This window comes from Rhinatrema bivittatum, chromosome 4, assembly GCF_901001135.1.
Source record: "Rhinatrema bivittatum chromosome 4, aRhiBiv1.1, whole genome shotgun sequence".
Lineage (NCBI taxonomy): Eukaryota > Metazoa > Chordata > Amphibia > Gymnophiona > Rhinatrematidae > Rhinatrema > Rhinatrema bivittatum.
The window spans coordinates 445,671,644-445,694,112 of NC_042618.1; the positions used below are offsets into that span (position 1 = coordinate 445,671,644).

At 47.9% G+C, this 22,469-nt stretch overlaps 1 long non-coding RNA gene across 6 annotated transcripts in view; it reads left to right on the forward strand.

Moving 5' to 3' along the window:
• The window catches only part of LOC115091363, a 215,880-nt gene that overhangs the window by 85,013 nt on the left and 108,398 nt on the right, over window positions 1-22,469 (forward strand). For 5 of the 6 annotated variants that reach the window (XR_003856686.1, XR_003856684.1, XR_003856685.1 and 2 more), the window contains exons 2-3: window positions 18,987-19,189; window positions 20,002-20,156. This is a non-coding gene — a long non-coding RNA (uncharacterized LOC115091363). Of the gene's footprint in view, window positions 1-18,986; window positions 19,190-20,001; window positions 20,258-22,469 lie in introns of those variants that run through there. The other variant, XR_003856687.1, reaches the window with a different exon arrangement.

Genomic DNA, 22,469 nt, shown 5'->3' on the forward strand with positions numbered 1-22,469 from the left:
TTCTTGTGGAGCGATACTCAGCTTGGCTTGATGACAGCATTGAAGATGTCTTTGCTATACTCTGTTTCAGCATACAGGACATCTGAGTTCAGTAGTGACTTTGAACACATCCTGCTTTTGGCTTGCTGAGTCTACAGTATATCCAACATAGATGTGTCACTCTCAGTCTAAGTCACCACTTTCATGTGGTTCCTCTTTGACAATGGTACCTTCCACTGCTGCTTTGGCCTTTTCAGCCTGTGGAAATAAGTTGCCTCAGCACAGCTGCTACTGTTTAGGAAATCGACCTGCCAAATGACTCAGTTTTAGGAGTGAAACTTTTGCCAGTTCTGCTATTTCAACACCCATTCTGATGCTATTAAATGCAATTGTGTTCAAATATTTTACATTGCACATGCTAAAATTCAGAAGGAAAATGGAAGGAAGAAATATTGTATTTGAACTGTGTGCTGCAGAGTGTTTATAGATATAAATTACTCTTGGGGAAATTCTGTGCTACTCCGCAATGCAGAATTTGTGCAGAATTCCCACCTTGAGCATATTCTATCTTGTACTGCACAGAATTTGGCTCCGAGTGAATATCTCCGCATACAGGAACAGCATCTGGCACCATGAGCCTGCCGGAAGAGGGAGGGGGGCCTCCAAAGTTCAGGACACTGCAAACTGGAAGATGCTGCCAGAGCACAGGGCAGGCTCAAGGCAGTGTGGCAGCTGAAAGAGACCAAGATCCGCAAGCTTGCCAGAAGACCTCTCTGAGGAGCAAACGCAGCACATTCCAGGAGAGCTCGTGAAGAGGGAGCCACTCAGGGCAGCTCAGTGATCCTGCAGTCTGTCTGGTAGATGAGCTGGGCAGAATACGCAGGAGGAGGAAGGCACATGCCAAAGCACCTCCACAAGAACCACCTTGCTTCCTCCTATTTCTGCTGGCAGCCTGCTCTTGGAGGATCATCTGACTGGACAAGCAAACCTTTTTTGGACCTAACGCCAATCTTCAGTCTTCTTACTCCTCCTAACAATTGCCACCCCCTTGATCCCACATCTTCTACTCTACGAGTCTCCCAGGGCCTAATGAAAGGGCAGGCCTAATGGGCACCTGGTGGGGACACTGGGGGTTTGCAGCTGTGGAATTGGCAGCCGCTGCCTGGGCTCTGTGCTGCAGGCCTGATGGGGCTCTGGGTCTTTCTGTCCATGCTGGAGAGGGTGGAAGGGCTGCGGTTCATGGGGGAACAGTGCTGGCATGTGCTGGTAGTCCCTAGTTGTTCTGGTGCGGGAGATGGAGTCAAGCTCGGTGTCAGCTCTCAGGTGGAAGGGTGGCAGCAGCTACTGCTGTCAGATGAGCCAAGCGGTAACTGTCACTGAGGGTGAGTGGTGCCAGAGTGGCACTGGGCTGAAGTCCTTCTGTTGCCAGGGCATAGGAGGATGAGTGTGTCTCCCCCCTCAGGGCGCTATTTTGGTGTGCTCACATTTCTCAGTCTGGCCATGCCCTCTCCTACTCCCCTCCCCATCCTCCTATAAATTATTTATTTATTTATTTATTTATTTATTTATTTGTTTGTTTGTTTATTTATTTAACTCTTTTCTATACCGACATTCATGATACAAATCATATCATATCTGTTCACAAGGAACAGGGGGGTTGTAACAATAATATTGAAGAGGAAGAAAAGTTACAATAAAACAAGGTTATGTGAACTTGGAAACAGAAATGTTCCGGAGACAGAGGAATAACTTTGTAAACTTAACAAGGCTATACTGGAAGTGCATTGGGTCAGAAATAAGGCACTCTAAATATATATATATATAACTTATATAAATCATGAAACTGGCTAACAATGTGGGGCTGTGACAGTACTGGGGGGAGGATTAGCAGGGGGTGAAGGGAGACTTTCTAGGATCAAGGAGTTAGGAGGAGGGAAGGGGAAGGGGTAGGGAGAGGGAAGGGAAAGGGCTATGGGAAGGCTTGTTGGAACAGCCAGGTCTTGAGTTTTTTCCTAAAGGTCACCAGGCAGGGTTCCTGTCTGAGGTCTGGAGGCATGGTATTCCAGATGGCTGGCCCCGCTGTTGAGAAGGCTCGTTCTCTGGTGGATGTACGAGTGGTGGATTTGGTGGTGGGGGCATGCAGGGTTCCTTTATAAGCCTCTCTTATAGGTCTTGTAGAAGTGTGCAGTCTTAGCGGGATATGAAGGTCGAGTGAGTGCTGATTGTGTATAGACTTGTGAATAATGGTGAGGGATTTATGTAGGATTCTGAAGCTTATTGGGAGCCAACGTAGATTCCTGAGGATGGGTGTGATGTGATCTCCTCGATTGGTGTTTGTCAGAATTCTGGCGGCAGCATTCTGGAGCATCTGAAGGGGTTTGGTGGTAGAGGCGGGGAGACCCAATAGGAGGGCGTTGTAGTAGTCTATCTTGGAAAATAGAGGGGCCTGAAGAACCGTCCTGAAGTCATGGAAATGGAGGAGTGGTTTAAGTCTTTTTAGAATTTGTAATTTGTAGAAACAGTCCTTGGTTGTATTGTTGATGAATTTCTTTAAGTTCAGGCGGTTATCTAGTATCACTCCGAGGTCTCTTACTTGGGTGACCATGATGGTGGAAGGGGTCGGTAGTGAAAATTCAATGTGATCAGGGGAGATGAGGAGAAGTTCGGTCTTGGCTGAGTTGAGGATTAGATTTAGGCTGGTGAGGAGGAGGTTAATAGAGTGGAAGCAGCTTTCCCAGAACTTGAGTGTTTTGGGTAGGGATTCTGTTATAGGGATCAGAATCTGCACATCATCGGCATATATTAAATGCTTTAGTTTTAGGTTAGATAGCAGCTGGCAGAGAGGCAACAGGTAGATATTAAAGAGAGTGGGAGAAAGTGAAGAGCCTTGAGGTACTCCTAGGGGTGATTTGATGCTGGAGGATTCTTTGTTGTTTATTTTGACTTTATAGTGTCTATTGCTGAGGAATGACTCAAACCATCTGAGGACAGTTCCAGAAATACCAATGTCTGATAGACGATTTAGTAGGATAGAGTGATTCACTGTATCGAACGCGGCAGAGATGTCAAGAAGTATTAGTAAGAAGGAGTGTCCTTTGTCTAGGCCCATAATAAGGTAATCTGTGAGTGAGATAAGGAGGGATTTGGTATTTAGAGATTTGCGGAAACTGTATTGAGTTGGATAGAGAATGTTATGATTGTCTAGGTAGAGAGTTGGGAATTGACCAGTCTCTCCATGAGTTTGGCAATAATAGGCAGATTGGAGATTGGACGGAAGTTGGTAGGATCTCTGGGGTCTAGGTTCGGTTTCTTCAGTAGAGGTTTCAGGGTAGCGAGTTTTAGTGCGTCTGGGACGATTCCTTGCGATAAGGAACAGTTTATAATATCCGCCAAAGGCTTGGAGATAGTGTCCGGAATAGATATAAGTAGTTTTGTCGGGATATGGTCGGAAGGGTGGATGGAGGGTTTCAATTTCTTTAGGATGGACTCGATCTCTAGGGAGGACGTAAGTTTGAAGGAGTCGAGGTTGGCTCCAGCATAAAATGAGGTGGTGAATGGAAGGGGAGATAACGTGGTGTTGGGGGAGAGGTTGGCTCCAGTGTAAGATGAGGTCATGAATGGAAGGGGAGATAACATGGTGTTGGGGGAAAGAAGTGTTAAGAGGTTGGAGATTTTTTTTCTGAAAGAAGGATGTGAGTTCATTGACCTTAGTTTGGGCTTGGTTGTCAGGGATGGCCGGGGCAGATAGTTTCGTGAGTTCTGAAACGTATGAAAAAAGAGCCTTGGCATCGAATTGGAGGTCATGGATTCTGCGGGCATAGAAGTCTCTTTTTGTTCGTAAGATGGAATTCCTGTAGCAGTGGAGGGAGGATTTGTAAGCGGTCAGAGTATTGGGGCATGGGGCCTTGCACCATTTGCATTCCTTGTGTCTAAGATCTTGTTTTAGTTTCTGTAGTTCAGGGGTGAACCAAGGTTGTTTTTTCTTAAGGGCTGGGTTGATTTCTTTCACCGATGGGGGGCATAATTTGTTGGCTATTGCTTCGGTGATATTATACCAGGAGGATAGGGCTGAGTTGGGGGTAGTGATATCTAGCTTATGAAGTTCTTTGGTGAGATGATCGCTGAGGTCATCTAAGGAGCAAGGTTTCCTGAAGTGAATAGAGGTTTGGGGGAGGGGGGTTGGACTTTCTTTCACCGTGAGGGTGGTGGATATCAGCGAGTGGTCTGACCAGGGGACTGGGGTGCAGTCAGGAGAAATAGTGTGCATGAGGCCAGAGTTTATGAAGATAAGATCTAGTGTATGGCCAGCTTTATGGATAGGCTTGTTAATGATTTGTTTAAAACCCATGGCCCTGAGGGAGGTGAGGAAGGCTTTGCAGTTGGAGGAGGGCGGTGTTGAATCAACATAGAGGTTAAAATCCCCCATGATCGTTGCTGGGGAGTCCGTGTTTATGTATTTGGCAATGGCTTCTATGAGGGGGGGAAGCATCTGTGTCTAGTAGGCCAGGGGGAGCGTAGATAAGCATGATTTGAAGCTGATTGGATTTGAAGAGGCCTATTTCTAGTTTTGAGGCAGTTTTAACAGACTGGAGAGTTAGTCTAAGCTCTTTTCTGGCGGCTAGAAGAAGGCCACCACCACTTTTTTTTTTGTCTAGGCAGTGAAAAAATATCATATAGATGTATTGGTAAATGGTAATTGGTTTAGCTGGGCTATGTCTGTGTGTTGAGCCAAATTTCCGTGATAGCGCAGATGTCTGGCTTTGAGTCTAGTAAATAATCATTGAGGATGTGGGTTTTCTTTGTGAGGGACTGTGCATTGAAGAGTGTTAGAGTGAATAGTGTGAGTCCCAGTAGTTGAGTAAAAGAAGACGTCATGATGGGGATGAGAGTTCTTATTGAGGGGGTCTGGGAATGTGTAGGTGATTTTTTTGGGGTTAAGATAAAGGTGTTTTAAGATGGGGATCGTGTAGGATTGCATCTTGCCGCTCGTGTTGTGGAATCTGTGTGGGGAGAGTGGGGTGGTTTTGTACCTCCAACGTTGAGGGCAGCGGATGTGGGCAGCTTAAGAGGCTGTGGAGGGAGAGAGGACAGGAGAGGCTAGTCACAGGAGCAGAGCCTAGGGAGGTGTACAGAGCTGTACTTCTCTTGCAGTGCTGTTTTTGTTGTGACCGTATTCGGGGTCGGGGGTGTAAGAGGTAGCTAGGGGAAAGACAGTGGAATACGGTGAAAGACACAGGCAGAGAGCTTCAAGGAGAGGGTCCAAGGAGAAGTGGCAGCAGAGAGGGGCGAGGGGGATAAATTACCACAATCTCAGGCTCGCACGAAGGGGCGCACAAAGGGGCAAGCTCCTTGGTCGCGCTCCTTAGGCACTCGATGCCTATGTGAGACTGAGAGATTTAAATGCAGATCCTGTAGCTTGTCTGACGTGTTCCAGCGGGGGAGGGGTTAGCAGCCTCATGATGGAGGGGAGGAGCAGTCCCGATCGGAGGGCTGAGCGCAGGGGAGCTCAATCCAGGCCCTGAGCCCCGGCTTGGAGAGCAGTGGAAGCAGTCAGAAACAGAAGGTACCTGTGTGAGAGGGAGAGATTTAAATGCAGATCCTGTAGCTTGTCTGACATGTTCCAGCAGGGGAGGGGTTAGCAGCCTTGTGGTGGAGGGGAGGAGCGGTCCCGATCGGAGGGCTGAGCACAGGGGAGCTCAATCCAGGCCCTGAGCCCTGGCTTGGAGAGCAGTGGAAGCAGTCAGAGGAAGCAGCAGTGGAAGCAGCAGTCTTTTCTTCCCCTCTTCCAGGTCCTTGCTGATGCCACCTTGCTCGTTCTTCTTCCTAATTCTCCTTCCTGAACCCTTTCTCTATTCACCCCATTCTTAATCCCCATTTATAGCTTATTGTAATCCTCCTCTGTTGCATGAAATAGAAAAATGATGGCAAAAAAAAGACCATCTGGCCCATCTAGTCTTGCTCATGCACATCAATTATTCAGCTCCCTCAGAGATCCTCCGTGCATGTCCTGTGTTTTCTTGAATTCAGATGTGGTCCTTATCTCCACCACCTCCACTGGGAGGCTGTTTCATGCATCTGCCACATTCTCTATAAAGAAATATTTCCTTAAATTACTCCTTCCTTTCACCCTCATCCTATGATCTTTTGTTCGAGTCTCCTTTCCTGTGAAAGAGTCTTGCTTCTTGAATACTGATACGAGTGATCGTGTACTGTGAAGAATTCTTACAGTGACCCAGGCTGGCCTCGAGGCTTGAGAAGCAGAGCAGAAATCAGGATGACAACTGATGTGAATAAAGAAGCCCTGAAGAAGCAGGTACTTTCCCCTGCTAGCCACAAGCCCAGGTTTGTTTGGCAACTCATTGCTGGCATTGGCACAGCTCCAGGCAGAACCCAATGGGGCAAGATTCTTGTGCTGCCATATGCGGCTCACCCAAAACTGCCACTGCCCTGTGGCCTCCAGCCAGGAGCAAAACTGTGCCATGAGTCTGGAGTAGCAGCCTAATGTTTAGAGCAATGGGCTGAGAACCAGGAAAGCCACATTTCAAATACACCTTCCCCGACCGAAACTCCTTGTGACCTTGGGTAAATCACATCAACCTCTATTAACATCAGGTACAAACTTAGGACCTGATTTACTAATGCTTTTCTACCATTCTAAGGTCTGTATTCATTAGGACGCCTGGCGGACAAGTAATCCGGCTAGGCTTAGCTGGATAACATGTCCTGTATATCTGGGTAAGTAGCACTTGTGCTGGGAAAAAGAAAACCAGACTTAACGGGGCCTAGGGCCCGATCCTTATTTTCCCCATCTAATCTTTAAATATCCCCCAGCCCCATCTTTAACTCCTTGGCAGCTGTCTTGCCCCCCACCCCGGGCATCCATGTCCATTACCGCAGATATTCCAGAATGGCTGGAATATCTTCTATTTCTAACTCTAGACTGGCAAGCATAGCTTTTATAAAGTTAAATTCCAAACTACTCCTTTTAGACTGTGGAGATGAGAGATGATTCTTTTGACCTCTCATCAGCCTTCACCACTGTCAACCTCAAGGTCTTCATCACTCGATTAATTGAGATGGGCAAGTGCTGTAACGTCTTGAAATAGTTCTGCTTCTTTCAGCTCTGGGGGCCTTAACACAAGGACTAGAAGCCTTCATTGTGAGATCCCTCCAGCTTGGTATGATCCCCGATACTTTTTAATATATCAGCACCACTAGGACAAATTATTGAGGAAGATAGCTTAAGCTGTAAGATTTATGCCAATAAGCTATGCTTTTCACTTGGCACTGATAGGGGTTGTACATCTGTTTTAAAATGAAATGAAAAGCAATGACCCAAGCATTTGTGTTTCATTTCATTTGATAACAAAATGAACCCCCCTCCCCCCACCCCACGATAATGTTTTTGTTGCTTTTAGTTTGAGAAAGTCAATTAAAAAATAACAGACGCTAAATTCCACCCCAGCCTTCCCCTAATCCCACTGCCCTGCCCCCCCCCCCCACCCAGAAAAACACTTACCTCTTCTGGGGTGGGGGAGGGGGGTGTTCTGATGTAGAAAGAGGCAGGAGCAATCCCCAGTTAAAAAAATGGTGCTGGTTTCGGGGATCTGTGGCTGGTACCATTTTGATGTGCGCTGTATGAAAAAGAAGCAAACAAAAAGCTCGGAACAAAATTATAATCCTATCCTTCACAAAACTGTATTATAATCCTGTCCTTCACAAAGCTGTATTATAATCATATCCTTCACAAAACTATACTTCACTGTATACTTCACTGTAGTTTTATAATGCCTCAATGTAAAGATAGTATGATCTGTAATCACGCTATCTCACTAAATATCATGTAAACCGATGTAATACCCTCGGGTGAATATCGGTATATAAAAGCAAACAAATAAATAAATTAAATTAAACAAGCAAATTTTTTGGGTTGCACACCCCTATTATTTAAAGTAGACAGTCTTGGAAGGCTTGGTTTGTTATTACTGCCTTTGATTATTAATTTCAGAAAAATGTTATTATGAACATTGTTCTGTACCTGGTTAACTATAATAATAGATCACTATTAAATTATGTTTATTACTTTGTATTATATTATATTTTAATTAATTATTGTATGTAATACTATGCAATACTTAATATTTACTTTTTATGTAACATTGTTTAGGTATTGTAAACTGACTGACTCTTTAAGCACTGGAGTAAGTGGTCTACAAGTTGATACACTGAACTGAATTATAAATAGCTTGTATAAAGAAATAAGAAAACAGAAAAATAACTTACAGAACCAGCTGAAATATTGGATTCTTTTGCCGTTTTGTTTTGCAATTTTCAAAGGTTTCCTGCCCTAAATGTTGTGGTCATGAACCCTTGGGCTGGCCGAGACGGTAGATGTAATACTGTGGGAACTCGTAGGGAGAGTCCCAGCCAGGAGGCGGTGCTGATGTGACTCTGGAGAAGACTTCACCACTGGAAGCCCGAGGTCCCTCCAGGAGGAGACCGTAGGAACCCGGGCCTCTTGGACTTAGGTGGGAACCTATGCGACCAAGGATCCGGGCAGAGTCCGGAGAGTGGACGAAGAGGACGGCTGGACCCAGGGGCTGGAAGAGTCTTCACCCTTGGAAGCCCGCGGCTCCCCCGGGAGGAGCCCGTGAGAGCCCAAGCCGCTGGGACTTAGGAGAATCTTCTGGGCCAGCAGGTACCGGATACATGAGGGTGGAAGAAGCTGAAGTCGGAGTCCAGGAGCGAAGCCGGGTCAGAAGCCAGGAGTCAGAGGTCCAAACCGAAGCCAGGGGCGAAAGCTGAAGACAGAGTCATGGGATGGAGCCGGATCGGAAGCCAGAGGTCAGAAGTCAAATCCAAAACCAGGAGCAGAAGCTGAAGACGTAGTCAGAAGATGAAGCCAGGTCCAAAGCCAAAAGTAGACGACAAACCAAAGCCAGGGGCGAAAGCTGAAGACGTAGTCAGGAAACGGAGCCAGGTCAGAAGACAGCAGAGATGATCCAGAGACAAACGCAGCAACTAGAGACTCAGAGGAATTGAGAAAACCTCGTTGCAAGGCGAGGTACAGCTGCAGCTGCCGGGTTTAAATAACCCGGCAGCATCTGACATCATCAGGGGGGGCTGTGCGAGGTTTCCCGCGTTGGCCCCTTTAAATCTGAAGGCCCCGGCATCCGTGCATGCCTAGGGGACGGGGCCAGCCACGGCTCAGCGAAGGCGTCTCCCACACAGCGAGAACGCCGTGGAGGATTGCGTCTCGGGCCTGGGAGGCCGAAGAGGAGGCATTCCCGTGGCCGGACCGGGCCGCACGGTCAGTGTAGGTCCCAGGGCATGGCCTGGGACCGCAACAGTATCCCCCGCACGCCCCCTTCCTGGAGGCCTGGGTTTACCTGTATGACCCAGATGAAACTGGCGGAGAAGACCCTTGTCCAAGACGTTGATGGCTGGCTCCCTGGAATTCTCCTTCGGGCCGTACTCCTCCCAGGAGAGAGGTATTCCCACCGGCAACGGTGGAACCAAACGTCCAGGACATCTTTTACCATATAGGTGACGTCGGCTTCGGCTTCAGTGGTGGTAGGTTCCGGAGGTTTGGCGTGGAATGTGGAGAGTACCACCGGCTTAAGCAGAGACACGTGGAACACGTTGTGGATCCTCAGGGTGGGCGGCAGTCATAACCGATAGGAGACTGCCCCTACTCGCTCCATTTCTGTGAACGGGCCAATGTACCTGGGGGCCAGACGCATCGAGGGAGTCCATAAGTGGATGTTCCTGGTACTCAACCAAACTCTTTGCCCCGGAAGGAAGGTCGGAGCAGGCCGTCTTGATCTATCTGTGTATCTTTTAGCCTTGGCTGCCGTCAGATGGAGTTTCTCCTAGGTGGAACTCCAGAGGTTGCACAACTGTCGCGCCGTAAGTTGAACTTCAGGGGACGGTACCGTCAAAAGCAGTGGTAGCGGAGGCCTTGGGGTCTTTCTGTAGACTAACTGGAACGGGGACTGGTTGGTCGCAGAGTGCTTATGGCGGTTATAGGAGAACTCCACCCACGGTAGCAAGGTGACCCAATCATCCTGGAGATCCCCCACGAAGGACTGGAGGAACGTCTTTAAGGTCCTATTAGTGCGCTCAGCTTGCCCGTTGCCCTGGTGGTGGAAGGCTGTAGTTAAGTCGAGTTGCACACCAAACTTCCTGCAAAGGGCCTTCCAATATTTTGCAGTAAACTGTGGACCATGGTCAAAGGCTGTGTGCAAAGGGAGTCCATGTAGCTGGAAGATATGTTGCGTAAAGAGGGTAGCTAATTCTAGCGCCGAAGGCAGTTTAGCAAGAAGCATGAAGTGAGCCATCTTCGAGAAATGGTCGACCATGACCCAGATCACGATCTTCCCATCTGAAACCGGCAAATCGATCACAAAATTGGTGGAAAGATAGGTCCAGGGCTTGGTAGGAATGGGCAATGGCTGAAGAAGCCCCCAGGGGCATCCGTGCAAAGGTTTCTGCCGGGCACAGGTAGGACACAACTGAACGTAGAGTCGGACATCCCTCTTGAGCTGCGGCCACCACTCAAACTCCGACAGAAGTTCCAGGGTCCTGTCTGTTCCTGGATGTCTGGCGGTCAAGGAGTCGTGGGTCCATGCCAATACTCTCCTGCGGGAACGAGAGGGCACCACAGTTTTTCCCGCGGGGACCACCTCAGATGTTGCCAGAAGAACTTTGGCCGGGTCCAGAATGTACTGAGGTGGGTTGGTGACATCCTCTGTCTCCGTTATGCAGGAGAGGGCATCCGCTCGAATATTATTGGATGCCGGTCAGTAACGGAGAGAGAAATTAAAGCGGCTGAAGAAGAGTGACCAGCGCGCCTACTGTGGGTTAAGGCGCTGGGTCGACACAAATACTCTAAGTTCTTATGGTCTGTGTAAACGATTACTGGGTGTTGGGCCCCTTCCAACCACTGGGTCCATTCCTCGAATGCAAGTTTGATGGCCAGTAGCTCCTTATCCCCTATGCCATAGTTCCTCTCGGCGGGGGAGAACTTGCGTGAGTAGTAGGAACATGGCAGGGGTTTGCCTCCATTGGACAACTGGCTCAGAACAGCCCCAACAGCTACGTCGAGGCGTCGACCTCCCTGATCAACTGGCATTGAGGTCAGGGTGGCGGAGGCAGGTATCTTGGAGGAACATCTTCTTTAAGTCCTGGAAGGCTCATAGGGTCATCGGCGGCCAGTTTTTAGCACCTGCACCCTTTCTGGTAAGGACTGTCAGCGGAGCCACCATCTGGGAATAATGGGGAATAAATTGCTGGTAAAAGTTGGTGAATCCCAGTAACCGTTGGAGTGCCTTCACTCCCAGTGGTTGCGGCCAATCCTTGATTGCAGCGACCTTCTCCGGGTCCATAAGGAAGCCTGTGGAGGATACGATGTACCCAAGGAAGGGTAGCGACCCCTGCTCGAAGAGACACTTCTCAAACTTTGCATAAAGTTGGTTATCTCGGAGTTTCTGTAGCACCTGGTGGACATCGTAGCGATGTGTCTCTAAGTCCTTGGAATAAATGAGCACATCGTCAAGGTAAACAATTACCGAGGTATGTAACATCTCCCTCAGGACCTCATTCATGAGGTTCTGAAATACTGCTAGGGCACTGCAGAGGCCGAAGGGCATGACTAGGTATTCATAGTGGCCATCCCTTGTGTTAAAAGCGGTCTTCCATTTATCTCCTGGCCGAATTCTTACAAGATTATACACCCCATGGAGGTCCAACTTAGTGAACACCTTGGCCCCTGGAGCCTGTCCAGAAGTTCCGGGATCAAGGGCAAGGGATACCGATCTCGCCGGGTAATGCTGTTCAGGCCACGGTACTCTATGCAGGGTCGGAGGGACCCGTCCTTCTTCGCTACTAAGAAGAACCCTGCTCCAGCCGGGGACTTGGATGGTCGAATGAACCCCCGGTCCAGGTTTTCCCAGATGTATGCAGACATAGCCTGTGTCTCAGGAAGGGACAACGGGTATACCCATCCTCGTGGTGGCATGGTACCCGGGAGCAAGTTGATCGCACAGTCAAAGGGGCGGTGCTCCGAGAGGATCTCAGCTTTTTCCTTAGAAAGACATCACAGTAGTCCTGGTAGAGGGGTGGCAGTGTCAAGGAAGTCATCAGCAGAGGTACTGGTGGCCGTGGGACAGCGGCCAAACAGGAGTCGAAACACGAGGGACCCCAGGACACCACCTGGAGGGTATCCCACGAGATTACAGGCGAGTGCTTCTGCAGCCAAGGTAGCCCCAGGATGACCGGATGCATGGACTTTTCTGGGATGAGGAACGAAATCTCCTCCTGATGCAGAATTCCAGTGCTTAGAGTGAGAGGCTTGGTACACGTAGTGATGGTCCCTGGAAGAAGTCTCTCCTGAATAGAAGACACATGGAGAGAGGGTTGTTGGGGTTGAACCCCAATCTGGAGTTGCTGGACCAAGTCTTTGAGGATGACGTTCCCCCCGGTTCCGGAGTCGATCAGGGCTAGCGTATCGAACTTTCCTTCGGGGAGGAGTAAGGTCACCGGAATGGTGCACGGGGAGGCAGAAGTGGTGTGACCTAGAGTTAGCTCCCCGACTGTCCCAAGTTCCGAGCGTTTCCCAGACGCTCGTTACAGCGGGCAAGAAAATGGCCCTTGCTGCCTCAATATAGGCACAGGCCCAAGGACCGATGTCTCCTCCTTTCCTCCTGAGAGATAGGCCCACGGCCTACCTGCATGGGTTCGGTGTCTTGAGCCCCCGGAGAGGCAGAGGGAGAGTGCCCGCTTCGGGAAGGCGTGGTTCCGGAGCTCCCGGGTCTGGGAGCAGGCCTCCTCTCTCGGAACCGGTGTTGGATATGGCGGTCTACGCGGCCTGCTAGGTCAATGAGATCCTTCAAGTCATCTGGGAGATCTCTGGCCACCAACTCATCCTGAAGTCTTGGGGAGAGACTTTCCAAAAAGATGCCGTGCAGGCTATCACTTCCCCAGTTCAATTCAGCAGCAAGAGTCTTGACGCAGCTGGAGCAGTTCAGATGCGGAAGTAGGTCTGCGGGAGGACTCATCGAAGACCCGCCGAAAGGCGGTGACGAACTGTACCAGATTGGCTAGGCGGGAGTCCTGACGCTCCCACAGAGTGGAGACTCACACCAAGGTTCTCCCGTCCAACAGTGAGATAATATAGCTCGTCTTGACGCGGTCCGTCGGGAACTGGTAGCAGATTGAATCAAATATAGCACTGGTTCAGGAAACCTCGGCAAAGCTTCCCGTCCCCTGAAAACCGCGAGGGTACTGGCATCTATATGGGTGCCGCTGGTCCGGTGTTGCTCTCAGCTCTAGGTAGCAGGGAACTGGAAGCAGGGCGCCGCCAGTGCGGTCAGCTAGTCCATGCATTGTTGCCATCAGGGAGTCGAGGCAAGTTTGCTGCTGTTGCAGCCTCTGTGCGATCCCTGGGATGGCTTTCAAGCCTGCAAGATCCACTGGGTCCATGGCCTTGAAAACTGTTGTGGTCGAGGACCCTTGGGCCGGCCGAGACGGTAGATGTAATACTGTGGGAACCTGCAGGGAGAGTCCCAGCCGGGAGGCGGCGCTGAAGCAACTCTGGAGAAGACTTCACCACTGGAAGGCCGAGGTTCCCCCAGGAGGAGTCCATAGGAACCCAGGCCTCTTGGACTTAGGTGGGACCCTATGCGACCAAGGATCCAGGCAGAGTCCGGAGAGGTGGATGAAGAGGACGGCTGGACCCAGGGGCTGGAAGAGTCTTCACCCTCGGAAGCCCGCGGCTCCCCGGGAGGAGTCCATGAGAGCCCGAGCCGCTGGGACTTAGGAGAATCTTCTAGGCCAGTAGGTACTGGATACCTGAGGGTGGAAGAAGCCGAAGTCGGAGTCCAGGAGCGAAGCCGGGTCAGAAGCCAGGAGTCGAAAGCTGAAGACAGAGTCGTGGGATGGAGCCGGGTTGGAAGCCAGAGGTCAGAAGTCAAATCCAAAACCAGGAGCGGAAGCTGAAGACGTAGTCAGAAGACGAAGCCAGGTCCAAAGCCAGAAGTAGACAACAAACCAAAGCCAGGGGCGGAAGCTGAAGACGTAGTCAGGAAACGGAGCCAGGTCAGAAGCCAGAAGACAGCAGAGATGATTCAGAGACCAACGCAGCAACTAGAGACTTAGAGGAACTGAGCAAACCTCGTTGCAAGGCGAGGTACAGCTGCAGCTGCCGGGTTTAAATAACCCGGCAGCGTCTGACGTCATCGGGGGGGCTGTGCGAGGTTTCCCGCGTTGGCCCCTTTAAATCTGAAGGCCCTGGCACGCGCGCGCGTGCCTAGGGGGCGGGGCAAGCCGCGGCTCAGCGACGGCGTCTCCCTCGCAGGGAGAACGCTGTGGAGGATTGCGTCGTGGGCCTGGGAGGCCGAAGAGGAGGCGTTCCCGCGGCTGGACCGGGCCACGCAGTGAGTGTAGGTCCCGGGGCATGGCCTGGGACTGCAGTACTCAAAACAACACAAGTAAACACTTGTGAGCCTCAGTTCTTTTGTCTGAATAATTCTGTTTACTCTCGTACACTGTAGCCCTTTTTTGAAGTTTCCTAATGAGATGGGCATTGGGTAATTGCTTTTGAGGGCTCTGGTATATCATGGAGGTTTGGAAAATAGCAGTACATACATTTATCCTTTCTGCTAAATAGTTATACATATTTTCTTTCTAATACAGCATATAAAAAGGTTTAAGTGACAGATTCCTAAACATGGAAGCTAAAAATGGGATTGAAATCAAGCTTATTAAATTTGGCATAAGTGAGTTAGATCAATATCAGTTATAAACTTATATACTTATGTGTGCCAAACTTGACTTGTTATGTTCCAGCCATCTCAGCTGACTGGTATAACATTTGCCAAATGCACTGTGGAGCAGTGACACAGGGTACCGCTTACTAGTGCACAGTTAAATATTCCAAATACAATAGACTCATAAAATAGCAGCAAATGCATACAACAGTGTGTAAGGTTTTCCATGCACGACTGAATAAATGGCGGGGGAGGGGGCTGGCTTTGCAAAAGTACAGAAAGTCTAAAATGTCTTGCACACATGGACAGGCTCTATCTTTGTAAAGTGTTGTGCAACATTACGGGGTAGATTATTTTCTGCAATATTGCACAATGCAGGGATCAGTTAGAACATTTTTTTTTCTGACGTCAAAACAAGCAGCTCCGTGACTGCACTCAGCTTTCAGCCAAGCATACTTTATTTTCATTTATCAAATGTATTTTTGTACTGAGTGTTGTATGTAGAGCTTTGCAAAGTGTTTACAAGAGTGCCCTTCTTATTGAACTCAGCTGGGAGTTTCAATTACATTCTCCTCCTATTTCAGGTTGGCATGAATTTGAAACTCAAAATGGAACGCATTTCAAGCTCATTTTTGTGAAAATTAAATGAGAGCTACGCTCAAGGTGGACTGCTGAGGTGAAAGTTTAAAGCTAAAGTAAAGAGATCCTTGTTATAATAATATAGGCAGCCAGGACATCACTCGCTCACATCTGCCCTTTTACACTTTAAATAACATGCAGACAGCAGTTTGGGTTTAACAGGGCCGCAGCTTTAATAAAACACCAGGGAGGCCCGAGCCCCGCAATTAACATTCAGCAATTAACATTTGGCAAACTCCCATAACCATCAGCCCCCCCCAGCAAGACGGTCAGCATCAGCCACCCGGCTCGTCGTTCCAGGCCTTACACCGAGTTCAGACTCCCGCCACTAACCAGCAAGGAGCCCATACCCAACAACTGCACCCAGTTGTCAACAAATACAATATGTAACAGGAATGAAGCTTAACACATAACACATAGGAACTGTAGTGGCTCGGGCCATCCGCCTCAACAACCCCCCACCTGCTGTGACAAATGATCCCCCCATTACAACAGCAACAGAGAAGGGCGGGTGGGAGGGAAGCGACCAAACCAGCTGCTGCGACCCCAGTGAGTGCCTGAGCTGGCATCGCACAGCCCGAGGAAACCCCTCCTACCCTCGCTGACCTCATACCAGCTGGCCAATCACAGCCAGCCAGCACTACTCAAACGCCTGAAGCTGCCAATCCCAGGCCTTACTGCCCGGGATCTGTCAGCTCCAGCTCCTCTCCACTCCCCCCCCCCCCCCCCCCCATCCCCTCCCATCTTCTAACCGCTCTCCCTGTCCTTTAGGTGACCCTCTGCCTGACCCCCTGGGACAACTCCCCCCCCCCCCCCCCCCTCGCGAATCGCCGAAATCCCGGACCTGCTCCCTGAGTGTGCCTGGCACCACATTACTTTGGCTGACCGGACACTAGGTCCGGTCGACCTCCCAAAAACATTCATACTAGAGGAATGGACTTAAGATCTGTACCCCCTGGAACTGACGCAGGCGCTGTGTTAGATAATAATCCAGCACGTTATCTTAACTATACAAAGAGAAATGATGATAAATCTTGCCACGTTTTTATTCAGAGCGTTATTTTATATCTTTAGAACTAATGAACCGCAAGGGAAGTTAACCATAAAACCACGGCTTGGATGTAGGAAGAGGTGAACTTCATCAAAATAAGTTCATCAAACAGTTCACTGACCGAGACAAAAATATGAAGGTTTGACAAATCTTTCTGAAAGAAATCTGAAACATACTTTCTTTGGGTTCTTGAAAATTTCCAAGTGAATTGTGAATCCGGGTTGGATTTTTTTTCACGGGCCTTTAGAATTTACCTGAAATCTCCCAGCAGAGGCAGTGAAAATCCAGAACTTCAGTCAAGCTCATAGCATTGAAACCTGCCTGGGTTGAGTTTGAGTTATTTGACTGCCTCTGTTTATGTAGTAGTGTGGAAAATGAAAATAGAATTCCATCAGATTCGACTGATTGCCTTATGCAATGAACTGCTTGGATGTTATTCAGAGTAACAAGGCTTAAGTTCAGGTTTTTGTGCAAGCAGCGAACGGGAAGCTTCCACAGGAAGAACAAGAAAAAAAAGAGTGTTTGTTTTAAAAGTTGTAAGGAAAACAGAGTTAGTTCTTGGTGGTCCTCCCCTCTTTGCTTCTTACTGTGGGGGGCTTCCTGCACCGAGCTCGGGGGCAGGCAAGGTCTGCATTCCCTCTGTATCTCTGGATAGGTTTTAACGTTGTTAAATAGGGATATGCAGGCCAAAGACATTTGTTTTAGTTTGTGTTTTCATTTTGGGAGGAGAGGGAATTCGTTTTTTGGTTTGTTTAATGGTTTTTTTTTGGTTCAGTTTGTTTCCCAAACTCAAATAAGCATTAAAAAAAAAAAAAAAAAAGGAGAGGTGAACCTGGCTTTCCCCAAACCTTTCAACTATTTTCCTGCCCCCTAAAGAAAGCTATAGGGCCCGAGCCTATCCGGCTGGGCTGAGCTGAGCCAGGCTGAGGCCTCCTAGGGCACCTCCGACTTCCCTGCCAACCTCTCCAGCAAACTTTGCCAGGGCTGGGGACCTCCCCGGATCCAACTTATACCTTCTGTGGGGGTCAATGGTAAGCAAAGAGGTGGGACCAATGCCTATTTGCTTCTGACCCTCTGCAAGTTCTTTTAAAAATGGCACCTGCGGCCCTAAAGACAGCACCAAAGTGTCATCCCCAGCTGCTGGTGCCATTTTTAAAAGGACTTGCAGAGGGGCAAGAGTGAACATGCAAGACTGCTTTCGGTTCAGATGTGCCGTTCGTTTCACATGAATGCACAGCCCTGTTGTTAAATGTTATCTGTCTGAGCTGGAAGAGTAGGCTGCACCATTGCCTCTTCTCCAATATTTTATGTTGCAGATGAATCCTGTAGTCTTGAAATAAAGTTGTGATCTTATCAATTAGCATTTCCTGCCTTCTTAGGGCCTAAGTAGCCATGGGTCAGCAGGCAACAGCAGTAGGTTGGCTTCAATTATATGAGAAAAACAGTATGTGAATCAACTAATTAAAAATTATCAAGCTGGAAAAACTAAGAACAGAAGCACAGATGCTGTTGGCAGAAAAGGCCCATTTGGTTCACCTGGTCTGCCCATTTGTACCTGCTTTTTGAGCAGTCACAGGTCTTTCTTGATTTGCAGTCTTTTTTTTCCTTCCACCACTAAGGTTCCTTTGGAAGCATTTTGCAAACAGCCTGCATAGTTGTAATGTATGTGGGAGCTAGCGTATGGTGTGCATACGTTTTGATGCTTGTTAAAGAGAAAGCATCCAGGTAATTCTCTTTCACAAGACGGCGCATAAAGTACACTCACAGGCAGCCGAGAGCAGAGGGCAGGAAGAGTGCATGACTGTGAAAATATCATACATGCATACTATCTTCCTCCACTCGACCTAACCACTCCTCTGTGAATGCCTCCTCAAGGTCTGGCCAAATGTACAACTGCTATAGAAACAGAGGAGGAGAAGAAGAAGAATAGAATAGATTTTTTTAAAAATCTGAATTTTAAAAAATATGATCCCAAGATTTTTATTTCCTAATGTAATTGGCTAGCTTCAAATGCGCCAAATATGGCTGCAAACACAGCTCAATAAATATTTACCTTGTTAATAACTTAAATGAATACTAACGTCATGGTAAAGTTATCAGATGCCAAAGTTCAATCAAAGGTAAGGGGACTCCAGTACCGAAGGTTTAGGCCAGTTTTGCTCCAGGGTGAAAAATTGCGTTAGTTTTGCAGAAGTGTCCCAGCCTTGGAAAAATAATTGCAGTTTTTGTACTGGAGCAAAGCTGATGCAAACCTGTAATAAATGATCCCTGAAGTGCTTTCTCCAACACGGACATGTTTCTAGCCATCGGCTCAACATGAATGGAAAAAGACTTTGAACGTAACACTAATTTCTTCTTTGCTTCTTCCGTCACCATAGGGTCATTTTGTTCTCCTGATTGATTGATTGATTATTTGGACTCAGCAGTTTCCTCGTGCTCTTTGGGTTTCTGGCTCGGTTGGAGCCAGCCTCTGTTGAATGTGTGGCACCATGAAACTTCACTGGCAAGCACCTGGAGGGTTTTACCCATTTTCTTTTTATGTTTTGCAGTGACAATCTTGGCTGGGATCCAGAGGCTGCTGCGGCTTTCTCCAGTTCGGAACCTCCTACATGTGGACCCTATGTCTGGCCACTAGGAGTTGCCATTATGTGAGAGCTGGAACTCCTTCTCTGTTTTATGTTCCACAGTTTTATTGCATCTTCCTAATCAGTTCTGTTAAGAAGATAAGAAAAGCAGCCATCATACACCCAAGGTAAATAAGCTGCTTCCCCTGTTGTTTTCTCTCGTGTTGACTCAGTTTGTCTGGGGCGAACTCTATTGCATGAACAAATTGTGGTGAGCCAGGGAGAGGGGAGGGGTAGCGGGGGTAGAGGAGGCTGTCTTCTCTGGGGAAAGGGCTTAGTTCAGGGCTTATCCGACTTTTGTGCAGACTGTATTATGACTGTTCAACAATGTATGGTTAAAATAAAAAACTTGAATAAAGATATGGTTAAAAAAAGAAAGCAGCCATCATGGGCTGGACAGTAGCCACGTAGAACACTTATGCCCTTTGGCAAAAGCAGTCTGGCTCAGGGAAGCAGGTTGGAGCATAGCTGCTAGGACTCTAAATATGCAAACTACAAGTCTTTGTTTAGTTATCAAATTCTTTTGCTGTTTGAGCACTCAGTAAAGTCCCTAATCTGCAGCTGATTCTAGTGGGGTATATTTTTCTTTTCATTCAAGCTTAGTCTCTGGAGCCATGTGTTCCAAGCATGCTCACTGTTTCCGCTCACACTTGTCAGTGTTGCATACCCTCTTTGTAGTGTACTCATACCAGAACCAGCTGTGTGGCTAGCCAGAAGCGCAGCAAGTCAACCCTACGCTTTCAAGAACCTTTAAAAAAAAATGTTCAGGGGGATTTCTAAAACGACTTTTCTTTTTGGTGCACTATAAATAAAAGTGGCCTGTAATCAGTGGAATGTGGAGGCGTGCAATATATTTTACACAGGAATCAGTCCACATAGGACTAAGACGAGCATTTCCAGAACTGAGCTAACTACCTTATTCTTTATTTTTATTTTCCAGCATGAGAGAAAGTACCATAGAATGAATAGCTCAAGAGGTTTTCCTGTTTACTTGGCTCAGGAATTTTGCAGAACGAGGCTGCAGTGTACAAAAGCCAGCCAGAGCAGTAGGGTATATTAGGTACGGTGCAGATGACCATTTTGGAACTGATGCAGGTATCTTCTACTTATAACCATTGTACAAGCCCTCGTTTATCTTTCCCTCAAGTAAATTTGTAGAAATAAAGGACAGCAAACAAGTTGTAACTTGTAGGTGATGCTTTTCTTGGAGTAACTCAATATATCTGTGACTAGCTTTTGTGAGATAAGCTTCCTTCATCAGGTCAGTAAAGAAAGAGCGCAGGTACACTGGGGTAGATTTTCAAAGGGTTGCACGCATAAGATACACACGCAACCCCCAAAAACCTCCCCCTGCCTCCCCCTGCATGCGCCGAGCCTATCTTGCACAGGCTCAGCAGCGCGTGCAAGCCCCAGGACTTACGCGTGTCCCGGGGCTTGAAAGAAATGGGCGTTCCGGGGGCAGGGCCGTGGGCAGGGCACTGTTCCGGGGGCAGGACCGAGGCCTCCGGAACAGCCACCGGGCCGGGGGATGGAGAGCCAGCACGCGCTAGTTATGCCTGCCCGGAGACAGGCGTAACTTCTCCAACAAAGGTCAGGGGGGGTTTAGTTAGGGCTGGGGGGCGGGTAAGATAGGGGAAGGGAGGGGAAGGTGCGGGGGGGGGGGGGGGCCGGAAGGAAAGTTCCCTCCGAGGAAGGCTGCTCGGCGCGCGCAAGTTGCACAATTGTGCACCCCCTTGTGCACGCCGACCCTGGATTTTATAGCATGCGCGCGGCTGCACGCGCATGTTATAAAATCGGGCATAGATTTGTTCGCGCCGGGTTGTGCAAACAAATCTACGCCCGCGCGCATGTTATAAAATCTGGCCCATAGTGAGTTGGTCCAATGGAAAAGTTGAACCAGGAGAATGGCAGTTTTGTTCCAGTGGGAAAAAGTTTCAGGGTTTCCCCAGATCCACTGGGAAAGTTCATCAAAACATCCCCAGCAAACCCAGGGAAAAGTGAAGCAGATTTGCTGCAGGCTTGATGTGGACTCATGGGAATCTGCATTCGATCTGCTCACCGCGGATCCTGTAATTCAGGCAAATCTACTCAAACTCTGATGCAAACAACACAATATGAGAAATATTTATTAGGATTTTTTAAAATGCTTGCTGCTGAACTAATTCAAGGAAGCCACAAGCTTCTTGTGGATTCGTCAAATTAACTTGTTATCTTTTATTTAAGTTTGAACAGCTAAAGATAGAAGGAAATTCCTTATGTATACACCCCAGGGTTCTGAAAGAAGTAAAAAATGAAATTTCAGAACTATTTCAATTAATTTGTAACCTATCATTAAAATCATCCGTTGTATCTGAAGACTGGAAGATGGCCAATGTGACTCCGATATTTAAAAAGGGTTCCAGTGGTGATCCAGGAAACTATAGACCCAGTGACCCTGACTTCAGTGCTGGAAAAATCGTGGAAACTGTAATAAAGAATAAGATCACCAAACATTTAGATAGACATGGTTTAATGGGACACAGTCAGCATGGCTTTACCCAAGGGAAGTCTTGCTTCACAAATCTACATTTATTTGAAGGGGTGAATAAACATGTGGATAAAGGTGAACCAGTAGATGTGGTGTATTTGGTTTTCAGAAGGTGTTCAACAAAATCCCGCATGAGAGGCTTCTAAGAAAACTAAAAAGTCATGGGATAAAAGGTGATGTCCTTTTGTGCTGCTTAAAAGACAGGAAACAGAGAGTGGTCTGTTTCCACTTGTCTGTTTTCCCAGTGGAAAAAAGTAAACACAATGGAGAGCCTCAGGGATCAGTACTTGGACCAGTGCTTTTTAATAAATTTATAAATAATCTGGTAAGGAGTATGATGAAAGAGGTGATCAAATTTGCAGATGACACAAAATTATGCAGAGTGGTTAAATCTCAAGTGGATTGTGATAAATTGCAGGAGGATCTTGCGAGACTGGAAGATTGGGCTTCCAAATGGCAGATGAAATTTAATGTGGACAAGTGCAAGGTGATGCATCGAGGGAAAAATAACCCTTGCTGTCATTACACAATAGTAGGTTCTATCTTAGGAGTTACCACCCCGGAAAGAGATCTAGGCGTCATAGTGGATATTCTGGATAATACATTGAAATTGTCAGTCCAGTGTACTGTGGCGATCAAAAAAGCAAACAGAATGATAGGAATTATTAAGAAGGGAATGGCAAATAAAACAATAGATGTCATAATGCATCTGTATCGCTCCATGATGAGACCGCATCTTGAATATTGTGTGCAATTCTGGTCGCCGCATTTGGAGGAAGTGCAGAGAAGGGCAACCAAAATCATAAAGGAGATGGAATGGCTCCCCTATGAGGAAAGGCTAAAGAAGTTAGGACTGTTCAGTTTGGAGAAGAGATGACTGA